This window comes from Triturus cristatus, chromosome 5_1, assembly GCF_964204655.1.
Source record: "Triturus cristatus chromosome 5_1, aTriCri1.1, whole genome shotgun sequence".
NCBI classification, from domain to species: domain Eukaryota; kingdom Metazoa; phylum Chordata; class Amphibia; order Caudata; family Salamandridae; genus Triturus; species Triturus cristatus.
In genome coordinates, this window is record NC_140587.1 from 1,021,073,958 (window position 1) to 1,021,089,059 (window position 15,102).

Consider the following 15,102-nt stretch of genomic DNA (forward strand, 5'->3'; position numbering starts at 1 on the left):
TATTTCTTGGGACAGCCACGTGCCTCATACATAACCTTCTCCTGCGTAGCGCACCAGTCGACCCCAGTCCTCCACCGCCCAAGATTGGGGGGTCAGGGCATTTCCAGGCAGTCGCGATATCTCTTTTTGCCACCACCATTGCTGTACAATTGGATTTTATTATCTTGCAAGTTCTCATATTCGGTTTCCCCAGGGCCCTGGTTTCCCTCATTTCCATGACTAAAAAATTCATCTTTCATTCTTTTCCCGTCAGCTTTAACAATGGACTGGGGAGTATAGTACAATTCAGGATGCTCCAGTTTAATTGCCAAATCTCTCATATAAGCCAGTCATGGTAACTTATGCCCCAGATCACAGTCAAGACAATCCTGGATTACTTCCATATTAAAAGCTGTATGGTCCCCACACCAAACAGAGAGCCATAAGAGAAGTGGGGCTAATTTTACAAAATCTTCTACAAACCCCAAACCCAGTTCGTCATGAATAAGAGTACTTGGGCTGGTGTGCCCACCCCAAGCAATTTTCACTAAAACCGGTTCTCTTTCCTCTTTAGTTTTGTACAATTCCGATAGCCCCAGATAGCTATGCTGTAGGTAAGTACAGGCAGGCATTTCATCCTGTAAATTTGAAGCAGAGGAACTATGGGTTTGTTTCCATTGTCGCAGGAAATTAAAAAAGTGCACCACAAGCTTGGTTAAACCATTAGCCTCTATCAGCCATACAAGGGCTCCAATTACAATGATTATCAAAAGTAACACCCAAATATGGAAAAGGAATAACTTGCGAAATTACTTTGCCCTTAATATTTAGAGGCCTAACTTTAGAGATTACCTTGCCACAAATCATTAAATGGGTTTTAGAGATATTGGTGTCCCGGTCAATATCATTCATAAAAGTTACAAACAAATCCGCCAATTACCGTAGACCATTAGCTGTGCGGGATATCAAAACAGTGTAATCTGCATATAGCAGAGAAGGGACAAAAGCAGAGTTAACCCTGAGCATATACTTTCCATTGGCAGTAAAAAAACGGATTCAAATAAAAGAGGTGCCAGTACGCACCCTTGCCTAACACCTCTCGGGAAACTGAGGGGATCCGTACACTCCCTGTCCTGGCCGAACCTGACAGCAGCAGCTATGTTGGAGTGCATGGCGCATAAAAAATCCAACAAGGTTTTAGGCAATCCCATATCCACTAATAAAGACCACATCTTAGACCTATGAATTTGGTCAAAGGCATTACTTAGGTCCATGAAAGCTAGATAAATAGTGCTATTCTTTGTCAGCATGTATTTTCCAATCAGCAGCTCTAGATTGAGGCATAGTTCCATTGTTCCCTTGCCTTCCCTAAAACCATATTGAACAGGAGTAAGAATATTTGTAATTTGGGCAAATTCCTCCCAAAATAACTCTTCCAGCCACCTTTATGATTGAATTTAACAAGGAGATAGGCCTATAGCAGCTAGGGTTCGAAGGTCCAGCTTTTGAAAGACCGGTACAATTATGGCAGACTTCTACTCCTTAGGAATACCTCTAGCTGCAGCGGCATTAAGAATGTTAGTCAATAGTGGGACCTATAATAAGATGTTTGATTTATATAGGTCCATAGGGATCCCATCGGGCTGAGAGCCTTAATGGCAGGAGAGATATTGATAGATTTGACTGAATGAATGAATGAACGAAGCATTTATAGAGCGCGTGCTCACCCGAAGGCATCCCAGCGCTATACCTCCTCCAACTCAAATATTACGGCTAGAGGGAACTCAGTTAAATCCTTGCCCTTTGCAATGGGCCCACTCGAGTCTTCTGAATAAATATCAGAAAAATGATGTAACTACTGTTCTGGTGCGATATTAATACCTATGTCCTCAGGGGCATCTAGCAGTGAGTTCTTACCATTAACTATCTCCCAAAAGCCCCAGGAGTCGCCCTTGGCACAGGCATTCATTAATCTGTCACACGTCTTTCCCTTTAGGATTTGCTTCCTAAACTTTATGGCCAGCTTATAGTTTTCTCTGGCCTGAATGACATCTGCATTAATTTTTGGCCTTGCATTAAGAGTCTCTCTAAGATACTTATTTGCTAGTCTGCAATCGTGGTCGAACCACCCAATTTTTCTCTGCTACCATGGGGCAGAAAGACTCTTTATAGAATGGAATGGAATGGAAATGGTATTTATAAAGCGCGACTGTCGCTCCGGAAGAAGCATCCTGGCGCTGACTGGAAGGGGTATAGAAAGATGGAATGGAGCAGGGTTAGATGGTGTTCCGTACATACTCGTCAGAAAGGCTAAAGATCCATGTTTTCAGTTGTTTCCTAAATTGGCATTCCTTGGTGAGGGATCTCAAATGCTGGGGCATAGCGTTCCATGCCTTAGAGGCAAGGTGAGTAAGAGTTTTTCCCCCTTTGGTTTTTAGGTTGAAGTTGGCTAGTGTTATTAGGTTATTGTTGGAGGATCTCAGGGTCCTCTGGGGGTTGTAGTGGGGATAGCGTTTGATCAGGTACTTGGGGCCAGTGTGGTTGAATGCTCGGAAAGCCACGGTTAGGATCTTGAATAGGATCCTTTTGTGCAGGGGTAACCAGTGGAGGGTTCTTAGGGCGGAGGAGGCTGAAGATCTTCTGGGGAGTTTAAGCACCAATCTAGCAGCCGAATGCTGAACACTCTGCAATTTTTTGAGAGTGGCTTTTTTCACACCTGCCAGGAGACCATTACAATAGTAATCCGATTAGGACCCAAAGGCCTCCAAAACCTCCTCGGGAGAAGGGTCGTTCATAAGCAGGTCCAAGCTGGCAATAACTAGAGACTTAAATAGCTCAGGATCAGTATATTACGCCATCTGATTCTGCGCCCCTTATCTTTGGTGCTCAGACCAGTCAAACCTGGGTTTCTTGCTCTTACCTCGAGGTATTAATAGTTGAAACACTATATGGTTATAATAACTGTAGCAGGTGTGTAGGACGTTTCCTGATTGAACCAGCTCTTCCATTTACCTTGAGAAAAATATAAAATCAATAGTTGACCCCTTTCCCCACTCTATAAAGGTGGGTTTTTGGCTAAAGCCTTGCTCTGCTAAAGAACCTAAATCTATTAAATCTGTTTGGCCGATGACTTATCAGCCGGCATCCTCTTTCATCTACTCCATATGAGTGGTTGGAATACACTTCTCTCCCAAAAGTATTCTCGTCAAGGCAGAGTTGACCTATCTTAACATTAAAATTGCATTCAACTATAATGTTAAAATTCTGCAACCAATGATGAGCTACGGTCTCTAGGCTAGTCAATACCTTAAATAATGCTGAAATTTGACAGCCCATATTGATCACTGAGGTACAAAAATGAATTGGAAAAATATTTCAATTTTGTGTTACCACAACCCATGCGACCCAAATACCCTTATGCTTAACAGAGAGAGCTCTAATTTTAAACAGATTTGTGTCACAAATCATAATATCTTCTTTGGGCTCTCCATCAAATGCCACCTATTGCGGGAAAATTGAAGCACTCTAACACATCCACAAACAAAAGGTTCACATGCACAAGATTCCTGAATGTGTCCACCACACTGCACCCAACCTTCAGCTGTGCTTGGTGTGGGGTTAGGTCAAAGGGCCTGACCCTGGCGGGAGTCAGCCAATTTATTTTTAATCTTGGGTACCCCGGTGCCCACATCTTTTGTTTTCCAAGTTGGGTGCCACAGGTGGAGCCCAAAGGGCTCTGTGACCCCTGTCTGCTCATCCGCCAGCACCTGTCTTGGATGGGGCGTGTGCCAACTGTTACTTTGCTCTTGCGTGGATGGGAGTGGCATTTTTCCGTTCCCCCGGAGGGTGAGAGCAAAGTTGTGCTCCCTGCCCGGGTGAGTGTGGGCAAGGAATAAAGTTTACAATACCTGCCGCACTCTCCCGGGCTTCTTGGACAGAAATTATCAAATAGATTTCGGGGATGGGTCCCCGGGGCCTTACACAGGGTCGGTAAGGGGTTCACATGACCTCTCCCCAAAATATAGTTTATGGCTCCGAGAATTGGGGTCCCAGGGGGACTCTAAGGCTTGAGGAGGGGGGAATCACATGACTCTCCCCATAGATTACCATATGGCACAGTGCTTAATTTGAGCGGGTGGTTTCCGGTACCGGCAATAAATTCTCAACATCAACACTAATGACAGTCCATCACATGGTTGTGCTGTCTGTCTAACTTTGAGATGAGCAAAACAATACTATTTAATATTCAATATACATTAAAAATAACAATTTAAACTATTCCACACCATTCTTATAGCTTCTGGAGGCCTGGAATGGTTTGAATTGTCATACTTGTAGTAGTGGGATGGTTAGTAGTTGCTTTAGCAATGATATTGGCAGTGCTGGCAGGAGCAATGCATGGTACATGCTGGAGTGGTCTTCTGAGAAGGGCCCTGGCACTTACATTTTTACAAATTAAGCACTGCTTAATCGGTCCCAGGGGATGGGGTCCACGGGGCCTCCAGAAGGCTAGGAGAGGCACGTCCCTTCCCAAAAACACAAAATTGCATCAACTCCCCAGCCCCTGGCCAATTCTAGGGGGCTTAATTTAAAAAACAAAATCAGACAGCCTTTAAAACCTTTTTTGTTTTTAAATCAATGCAGCATGTACCGATAAACAAAAATGTTTTTGGCCCTGGGGGTGACCCCCAACCAGGCCTAAACGGCAGGGTATCCCTATCCTTCCCCCATATGTTTTATATAACCTTTTTGTAGGACAGGGGACTGAGTCCTCAAGTCCTAAAAGGGCAGCTGCCACATCCTTACTATTGTGGTGGCAGACAATCAGATTAGAACTTTTGACCTGTTAAATTCGTGGATCTTTGTGGCATGATGTACACATACATTTTTAACCTTCATTTTTTTTCCTTCACACAACTGAACAGATGTAAAATAAATTTTAAAAAAAGCAAATGTTCTCGACCAAGATCTAGCTTTCTGTCAAATTTGGAGCAATTCCGTTCAGTCGTTTTTGGCTGTAGCTGTGTATCATTTTTGTATGGGAAATTGCACAGGGAAAACACATTGTTGGAGCACCCCCTTTTTATCAGTCCCTGATTGACATATCACCCCATAACTTTCAAAGAAGGAGCTGAGGTGGATGAACTTTTTTCTACAGTTTTGTGAACACTCGTCAAACGACGACAAAGAAGCAAAATAAAAAAACGATTTTCATATGAAAATATGGTCCTAACTATAATTACCCATTGGCAACTAAATTAAAACCAGCCATATTTCAGATATTAAGAAATCTGAACAAATGCTTAATGGATGGGGTTTTGTTCTCCTCATTCTAACAGTGCAGGAATTGACAAAATACTGATAACTTAAAAATGGAGACTAATCTTACCTTTAGTAACGCATTATCTGGTAGAGACAATATCTAACTGCAGATTCGTTATCTTAGAATTTCCCAAGCATCAGGCTGGTACCAGAAACTTTTGCTCGAGCAATACCCCTTGCAAGCACAGTCTGGTGGCTCCATTCGGCTCCACGTGACGTTGTTGGAGTCAATAGCATCGGTTATAACGTCGTGGTCATCTATTTAGGCGTCACCCAGGCGCGCGGACGTCAGTACTTTTGACTTTTACACACCAGAAGCGCAGAGCCATGAACTGACTGATGTAAGTGTGCGCCAAAACTAGGGCCTTAAAAAATGGTGTAACCCTAGCCATAACAAATAAGTCCGCAGAGCGGGGAGGCATGGGTGGGTCTGTAAGGAGTGTGCAGCCAGATATTGTCTCTATTGGATAATGCGTTACCGCAGGTAAGTAACTTTCTCATCTTATAGAGACTTCTAGCTGCGTATTCCCTAACTTAGAACAGATAACCAAGCCATACCCTCCTGGTGGTGAGCTGCGGACAAATTCCGCACACTAGAAAGTCCTGCAAAATTAAACGGGCAAAATGTCTATCCCTGCGGACCTGACTGTAAAGGCAGTAGTGCTTGGCAAACATGTACAAAGACGCCCATGTTGATGCCTGACAGATGACCAGGACACCTGTGGGAAACTCCTTTGCATGAAATAAGACATCTTGACTCAGGAGATCCATCAAATATAAGCAGGTTTATTCCAAATAACAGGACCCATCCAATCCTACAGCCAGCTCAACCTGTATCACAGTTTCTCTCTCACAACCGCCCCTGGTCCTGGAACCCACCTTCAAATAAGTACATTCCTTAACCTAGGTAACAGTAAGAACATTCCTACGACATAATAATGAGCTAGAGATGCCAGATGACACAGGCAAAGCATCTCTATGACAACCAGGATACCACACACCTCCCTCCATCAATAAACAAAAAAAAACACAAAAGCATGAGTTGATAATACATCATGAAGTATAATCTTTCAAATATTCTGGTTTCCTTTGAACCCTAAAAGATTTGCGTGAAGAATCAGACAACACAGTATCATCTCTCAATGTATTATCTGAATCCACACTAAAATCAGAACACACAAAGATCCTTCCTAAGTTCCAAATCTTATGATCATTAGTCCTTACAGCATTATTGAACACTTTAACTACGTATAGAGGTTCAGAGAAACTTACTTTAGAACCCGGAAGCCTTACAACAACCTTATCACCAATCCGGACTTCTGTACGTTTAGCAGATTTCCTTGCATCAAAATTCACCTTCCTATCTAGACACTTGTTCTCCTCTCTTTTCCTCCACCCTTCAGTGTTCTTTGTGACTGTGGAACCAAACACAGCATCTCCCAAACGTCGAACCCATGACGGTTCCACCTGAGTACAAGGAGCCCTGCCTTTAAAAAGAACAAAAGGAGACTGACCCGTTGAACTATGCGGAGTCATCCTATAATCTTCAATTTTTTTTTTAAACTTGCTCTTTCCAGTTTTTCCCAGAGCTTTTTGCTAAAGATATTGTCTCTTTAATCACCCTATTGAACCTCTCAACCATCCCATTCGTTTCAGGGTGATATAGGGAATACTTTTTATGTTTTATGCCTCTATCCTTTAGAAACTTCTCCATTTCTTTTGAGACCAGTTGTACCCCATTATCCGTTAAGATTGACTCTGGGAAACCCTCTCTACCCATGAGATTCTCAAGAAACCTAATCACATGAACAGTCTCTATACCAGAAGTAAACTGTATCTCAGGCCACCTTGAAAATAAATCCAAAAGCCCAAAAATATAATTTTGTTGTCCATTGAAATGAATGGGACCTACAATGTCCAAAGCTACCTCTTTCCACGGGCCACTTGGAAGTTCCCTGATAATCATAGGTTGAACTCTAACAATTTTTGACTTATCACTTGCTGCACACACCAAACAATCTCTAATAACTCTTTCAATTTGTATGTCCATTCCAGGCCACCAATACGAAGAACGAAGTCGATCTTTTGTCCTGGACATACCAGAGTGCAATTCATGAGCCATGTCCACCAAAACCCTCCTCATCTCTAAAGGAGGTATCAACCATGTCCCCCGTAGCAGAATACCATTATACACTCCCATCTCATCCTTCACCCCCCAAAACTTTGCAGCTTAAACTGACCCTGCATTTTTTTTTACTCCACCCATTCTGAATTAAACTCATTACTTCAGATAATACTGGATCTTGAGATAATTTATCCCTCCACTGATCCTCATCAATAATGCCAGGATCCACCAAACACACATGCGAGTCGCATTCAGCCCAATCATCTTCCACTTCGTCTTCACTATAACCCTCTCCCAGCCTAGAAAGAACATCAGCTACCGTGTTCTCCACACCAGGAATGTATTTTATCTTAAAATCATACTCTTTAACCCCTTCTGTGCCACGCCCTTTCCCCCTCCTGTGCCGGGCGTTGTATTAGTGGGTGGGGTTCATGACGAGATAGTCTCGTCATGGGCACAGCGCAACCGTGCTCCATGACGAGACTATCTCGTCATGGGCACTGAAGAGGTTAAGAGCTATGACCCACTTACTGATCGTTCCAGAAACTTGGTAAATACCCTTTTATTCAAAAATCTCACAAAGGGGTTTGTGATCCGATTTAACAACAAATTTGGTACCCCATAAAAACTTCTTTAACTTCCTCATAGCCCAAAATACAGCAAGAGCCTCTCGCTCAATTACCGAATAACGTGATTCTGCATCCTTAAGCCCTCTAGAAATGAAAGTAATAGTTTCCAAACCATTAACACCCACCTGTTGTAACACTGCACCCAACCCTTTAATACTTGTGCCCGTAGATACAACAGAAGTCCTTGAAGGATCAAAACTCTTAAGATTTGGTGCATTACAAAGCTTTTCTTTAAGCTCAACAAATTCTTTATCACACTCTCTTGACCATTTAAATTCCACACCTTTCTTTAAGAGTCCCCTCTTGCCCGAGCAATGTTCTGCAAATCCCTCAACAAATTTGTTATAATATTCAGCCATTCCAAAAAACTTCATCAGTTCTTCTCTTGAAGATGGAGGTGGCATATGAGAAATTGTGTTAACTAAATCAAGCTTTGGAGAGATACCAGCACCAGAAATCGTGTGCCCTAAATAATGAATAGAAGAGGTTTCAAAACAACACTTCTCTAATTTTATGGTTAGATTGGCATTCTCAAGTCTGTTTAACACCTCAAAAAGCACCTTCCTATGCTCCCTGTGATTCTTTGCAAATATCAAAATGTCATCCTGATAGACATAAACCCCATCACACCCTTCAAGAACTCTTTCCAGAACACGTTGAAACACAGATGCCGCCGACACGAAGCCAAACGGCATCCTAACAAATCTAAAAGTCCCAAAAGGTGTGATAAAAGAAGTCAAGTCCCTGGAAGACTCTTCTAGCTCAATCTGATGATATGCAGAAGCTAAGTCAATAGTGCTGAAGACTTTAGCCCCACCTACCAATGTGAGTAACTCAGAGATATTAGGCAGTGGATACTTATCCACAACCACCCACTTGTTTAGTTGTCTCAAGTCCACACATAAGCGTAGAGACCCATTGGCCTTGCGTGCAGCGACAACCGGAGCAAGCCACTCTGTGTTGGAGACTTCTTCATTTATTCCTCCATCTTTCAGTTTGTCCAATTCCTTCTTCATCTCCTCCCTCACTGCCAAAGGAACACTCCTAACTTTACAAGTAGAAGGTTGAGAGTTCGGACGTAGAGGTATGTTCAATTTAAAATCTTTAAGACATCCTAATTCCTCTCTAAATACTTTTGGAAATTTATGTTTAATGTCACTCAGAACACCCTCATCAGAATTTTGATGAACTGATTGAATTCTCTGTTTCAGAAAGATTGAAGAGGAACTTCCTGGATCCAACATAACCCCTAAATCTGCTTGATGGAACCAGCTAATGATACTGTCGCCCTTCTTGGAGACATACACCTTCCCTGATACATACCTTCCACCATATTCTATTAAACTTATAAAATACCCACACAGTGGTATAGGTTCACCCCCATAAGCCAAAGGGCGTATATCTGGTTTAAGTAACTTTACCTTCCCTGCAAGTTTTGTTTGATAAAATGTTTTTGAGACAATAGTAATTTTGGCCCCTGAATCAAACAGTACCCTTGTTGACTCACCCTCAACTTGTATTATATACAACGGACAAGACCTATGCTCCCCAAACTTATTTTGTTGAACCTCAGATTGAACCTGAACCACAATTTGACCACATACAAAGTCCTCTTCTTGAGACCCTGTCTCAACAGTTTTAACATTGGTGGGAGAATTTTTGGTTTTACAAACAACCGAAAGATGACCCTTGCGCTTACATTTCGCACAAATTGCCTTTAGTGCCGGACATTTTTTATCATTAGCATAATGCCCAAGTTTATCACACCTAAAACATTTCGGAACAAACTATTTTGTTTTAGTCTTAACAGCATCATCACCTTTAGAAATGCTTTTGCTACCATTGCCTTCTTTAACAGTTTGAACAGAGACTTTCACATAATTTCTTAAGGTGTCAACACACTTCAAAGAATGTTCAATTCTTTTCGCAACTTGCAAAACCTCATCTAAGGAGGGTTCATCTCTTAACCAGTGTTCGTCACAAACCTTCTCTAAGTTGCACCCCAACATAAACTGATCTCTTATTCTCTCTTCCAACAGCTGTTCAAATCTACAGGAAGACGCAAGCTTCCTTAGTTGCGTAACATACATTTCTACTGATTCCCCATCATTTTGGAGTCTCTTAGTGAACTGATATCTCTCAAGTATAGTGCTAACTTTCGGTAGATAATGATTATCTAATTTCTTTATACAAACATCATATTCATTTAAACCCCTGCTTTCAACAGCGGAGAGATCTGCTAAATGATCAAAAACATCTTGTCCCTCCGAACCGAGACAATGTAAGAGAAGAGCAGTCTTTCTCTCTGCACCAAGATTCATACCACAGACTTTAGCATATCGCTCAAAAACCTTCTTACACTTCTTCCACTTGATAGTGGGTTCACCCGGTTCCGATAAAAAAAAATGGAGGAGCAGTTACATTCTGCATGGTCCCTATAAGTAAATTGAAACTAGCGACAAGCAATCGTTAAATCCAAAACACCTAAAATCTGTTTTTCCCAATGGTAATTTGGAAATAATGGCACATTTCGCAAATATACAATGTAAGAAAGAATGCACCTATTAATGTTCTTTCAATTACGTTTCAAAACATATTACAATAAAACAATAGAACAGCAGATGGCAGTGTCACCCAAAATAATGATCCTCGAGTGCTGCTACACAAGCAGTAATAATTGTAGAGTCTTTCATTTGAATCCTTTTTAAATAAGAAAAATATACCGTGTACATTTTCTCCTAAAAATAACAAGAAAATAGAAGGAAAAAAAACCTCCTTGTCCACTTATGCTCCGCCGTAGAACCAGTTACCACACTATGAGTGTTCTCACATAGCGTGACAGACTTGATTGAACACCGAGGGTGCTAAACGCTGACTTGGTGATAATTCATACACATGCAGGATCGTCTCCCCAGCTCACCGTGTTTCTATCCACAACGAACAACTGGTGACAAGAGTCTTCCTTGCAGTTTGACCGGACACTTACTAGAACAAAAAAACAAAAACAAAAAACTTCTGTTTTGATTATTCTTCACTCTCCCGTGTCGAATCTGCCATTAACCTTCTCTCCCTTGCGAGGAATCTGCCGCCAGTGACACACACGCACTTATGACAAAGACTGATTCCAACAAACGTGCTTACGCACACACGAATGACGACACTGATAGTCCACCGAATCCCCTTGCAAGATTCGACTACGTCATCATTTGCGCAGCGAGATCGAAGAAAGAAGAGCTCCTCTTGGGGCAACGAAGACAAAAACGAAGTCGGTGCTTCAGTTGTAGGCCCCACGAAGAAAAGCTTGAAACATCTAACGGCACACAAGGAGAGACTACGCTTTACAGCACATCAACCAGGTAGGATGCCCAGCGAATCTAAAAGCGAGGATACTTCTCCAGAGGAAAGCGTTTCTCTTTTACTTTAGAAGTATACAAATTAAAATACTAGGGACGAGCCCGTGACGATTACATAATACCGATTATGAACTTCACGGCGAAAGCTCCCAGCCCCTGAATCAATAACACAGTACCTTGTTAAAATATAAAAGCAGAGCGTTGTGGATGTTGGGTCCTCTTTATGTCCAGCTGCCGAATACGCCAATGTGGGAAACTCCTTTGCATGAAATAAGACGTCTTGACTCAGGAGATCCATCAAATATAAGCAGGTTTATTCCAAATAACAGGACCCATCCAATCCTACAGCCAGCTCAACCTATATCACAGTTTCTCTCTCACAACCGCCCCTGGTCCTGGAACTCACCTTCAAATAATTACATTCCTTAACCTAGGTAACAGTAAGAACATAATAATGAGCTAGAGATGCCAGATGACACAGGCAAAGCATCTCTATGACAACCAGGATACCACAACACCCTATGCCAAGGCCGTAGTCACAGCCTTTCCCCTGGTGGAATGGGCTCTGAATCCCTCAGGGGGCTGCTTCTTAGCCAAAGCATAGCAGACCTTTATGTAGAGAAGGACCCAGCAACAAATGGTCCTTTTCTGCACTGCCTGACCTTTCTGAGCTCCCACATACCCCACAAAGAGTTGGTCTCCACCGAACTCCTTTATACGGTCAAGGTAGAACGAGAATACTGTTATTTTGGTCCAGACGATGGAGCTGCTCCTATTCTTCAGAGGGATGCAGAGGAGCACAAATGTGGGCAGCGTGATGAATTGACCTAGATGGAGTGGGGTCACCACCTTTGGAAGAAATTAAGCCAGGTGTGAAGTGCCACCTTATATGCAAAAGTCATCATGTAAGGGGCCTTGCATGATAGAGCCCGCAACTCACTGATTTCCCCGATGCTGTGACCACTGGACCTTCAGATCCTACTGCAGAGCCAACATACACCATCTGGCATGCTTTACCAACAGGATGCAGGAGGGCATGAGGCCCAACAGCCTCAAAGTCAGTCCCACGAAATCCAGGATTGAGGCTGAAACATCTGAACCATTACCTGACTATCCTGGACTCGCTGCTATGGAGGATAGGACCAAAACTGCTCAGTGTCCAGAACAGCTCTTAAGAAAGGGAGCATCTGAGAGGAAGTCAGGTGTGACTTAGGCACTTTTATAGAGAACTCCAGCAAATGCAGGAGGTCTGCCGTAGTCTGCAGGTGGGAGACGACAGCCTGGAGCGAGGACGCCTTCAACAGCCAGTCGGAGAGTTAGGGGAAGACTGAAACCCCTAACCTGCACAGATGAGCTGAAACCACCACCATCACCTTGGTGAACATTTGATGGGCACTGGTAAGGCAAATGGGAGCACTATAAACTGAAAGTGCTCGTGGCCAACTTGAACCACAGCTAACACCTGTGGCCTGGCAGGATGAGAATGTGAAAATATGCATCCTGCAGGTCCAAAGCTACCATCCAGTCGTCTTGGCCTAGGGCAGACAAGCCCTGAGCTAAAGTTAGCATCCTCAACTTCTCCTTCTTGAGGAAGAGATTGACGGTCCAAAGATCTAAAATGGCCCGTAGCCCTTTGTTATTTTTCCGAATCAGAAAGTAGCGGGAAGACCAGCCACTGCCTACTTCTGAAACTGGGACACTCTCTATAGCCCCTTTGCCAGTAGAGCTGTAACTTTCTCTTGGAGCAATTTTAAATGATCCTTCACCAGCCATTTTTGAATTGGCAGACTAGGAAGATGAAAGGAAAGGGAGAGAACCGTCCTCTTAAATTATCTACAAGACCCACTTGTCTGTTGTTATGGACCTCCAGTGGGGGAAATGATGATAGATTCTCCCTCCCACTGGAGTGGTGTGGTCTTTCAGGGTCAGACTAGGAGTGCCTGGAGGCTGCGACGGCCGAGGGCAGGGTGGCTGACTACTTCTGGCTTCCATTCCTAGGATGGCATAAGCTGCGTCCATGTCCCCGCACAACTTAGGAAGTCTGTGCAGGACGGTGACTGCGATAGGGTTGGCATGGCTGGAATTCCCATCTGTTGCCATGAAAGGGGCGAAAGCTAGACTGGCCACAAGATGGTGTAGAAAGGCCCAAGGATCTGGCCGTAGCACGAGAATCCTTGAACCGTTCTAGGGCCGAGTCTGCCTTCTCACCAAACAGATGGGAACGATCAAAGGGCAAGTCCATCAAATTAGCCACACCTGATAGTGAATTAAGCTGCATCTCACCCATCCTTAACTGCCTGGCAGGGCACAGCCTGGGCCTCCTTCGGGACTTGTGACAGCACTTGTGCAACAGTCTCCCAAAGGGAATGGAAAAAACAGCCCAATAAGCATAAAGTATTCATCGACCGCAATGCCAGGCGGAGGAAGAAAATATCTTCTTCCCAAGTGTTTCATCCTCTTGGATTCCTTGTCCGGAGTTGCAGAAGGGAACGCACCCTGGGAGGGAGAAGCCTGCACCATCAAGCTTTCTGGGGTGGGGTGTTGGCTGAGGAACTTTGGGCCGCCCGGAGCCGGGCGATGATGGCGGGCAACTGTCCAGTTCAGAGGATCATCTGTGCTAGGCTTGGACTACATGCCTAGTAGGACATCTGATAGTGCTTCATTAAAGGGCAACAGGGGTTCAGAGGGTGAAGCCCCAGGCTAAAGCACTTCAGTCAGGAGATTAGTCCTGACCTGCACCGAGGGTAACTTTAGTCCAAGGACCTCAGCTGCCCCCTTTCCCACCATGGCATAAGAAGCCCCCTCCTCCAAAGCCACATATCTGGAGATGTGTCCAGTCTAGTGACTTCCCTAAGTTCCTGATACAAGTTCATATGCTCTGCAGACATATCCTAATGTTCTAAAGGGTTCATAGACCCCTCCCAGTCCTCTACCGTGCCTGAAAAATCATGAAAATGCTCAGGTGACAACATAGAACCCCTGGGTTCTACAGGAATTGGCATCGAGCGACGCCAATCTGACTCCGTGTCGTTGGGGATATGGATGGGGCTGGAGTTACTGGTGGGCACCAGCGGCCCCAAAGGCACTGTCTGACGCGGGGAAAGGTCACATTGGCACGACCGGTGTCATCCCGGATCCGGAATCCGATCTCCGAGGCCTCATCGGCCCAAAGGCTCACCAGAGGGGTCAGCCCGTGGCGCATGGCCTGATAAAACTCTTTAATTTGAGTGGGAGTTGCTCTGGCTCCTGGAAAGAGAGGGAGGTGTGAAGCCAAGACTGGCTCCGGCTCTGCAGAACTGTGCATAAAGCGTCAGTGCGACTTACCTCTTTTGTCGACGGATGAGAGCAGAGGTGAAGATAAAGTCCGCTTAGACTGCTTCTTCTTACGTGTGCCTCTTCTCTGAGTATCTCGAGGGCGTTTGAGTGGGAGGAAGAGGACTTGGGGCTCCAGGAGCAGTCCCACGATGTCCTCTTCTTCGATCGGGATGTCCGCAGAGTCTTTCTGGATGGTATCGACTGCCGGGCTGCAAGAACTTTCAAAGCCCGCTTCCGCAAGGCCTTCAGAGCCATGGCCCAACAGTCTGAGCACAACTTCGAGTTGTGGTCAGGCTTGAGACACCATAAGGCAGACGAGGTGTCGATCGGATCGGATGGTGCGGTGACAGCCGCCAAACGTTTTGAAACCTATCTTCCT

At 44.2% G+C, this 15,102-nt stretch overlaps 1 protein-coding gene across 2 annotated transcripts in view; it reads right to left on the bottom strand.

The window, feature by feature from the left end:
- Positions 1-15,102, bottom strand: part of TRIO (trio Rho guanine nucleotide exchange factor) — a 4,621,980-nt gene that overhangs the window by 2,855,073 nt on the left and 1,751,805 nt on the right. The gene's annotated exons all lie outside the window — the stretch shown is intronic.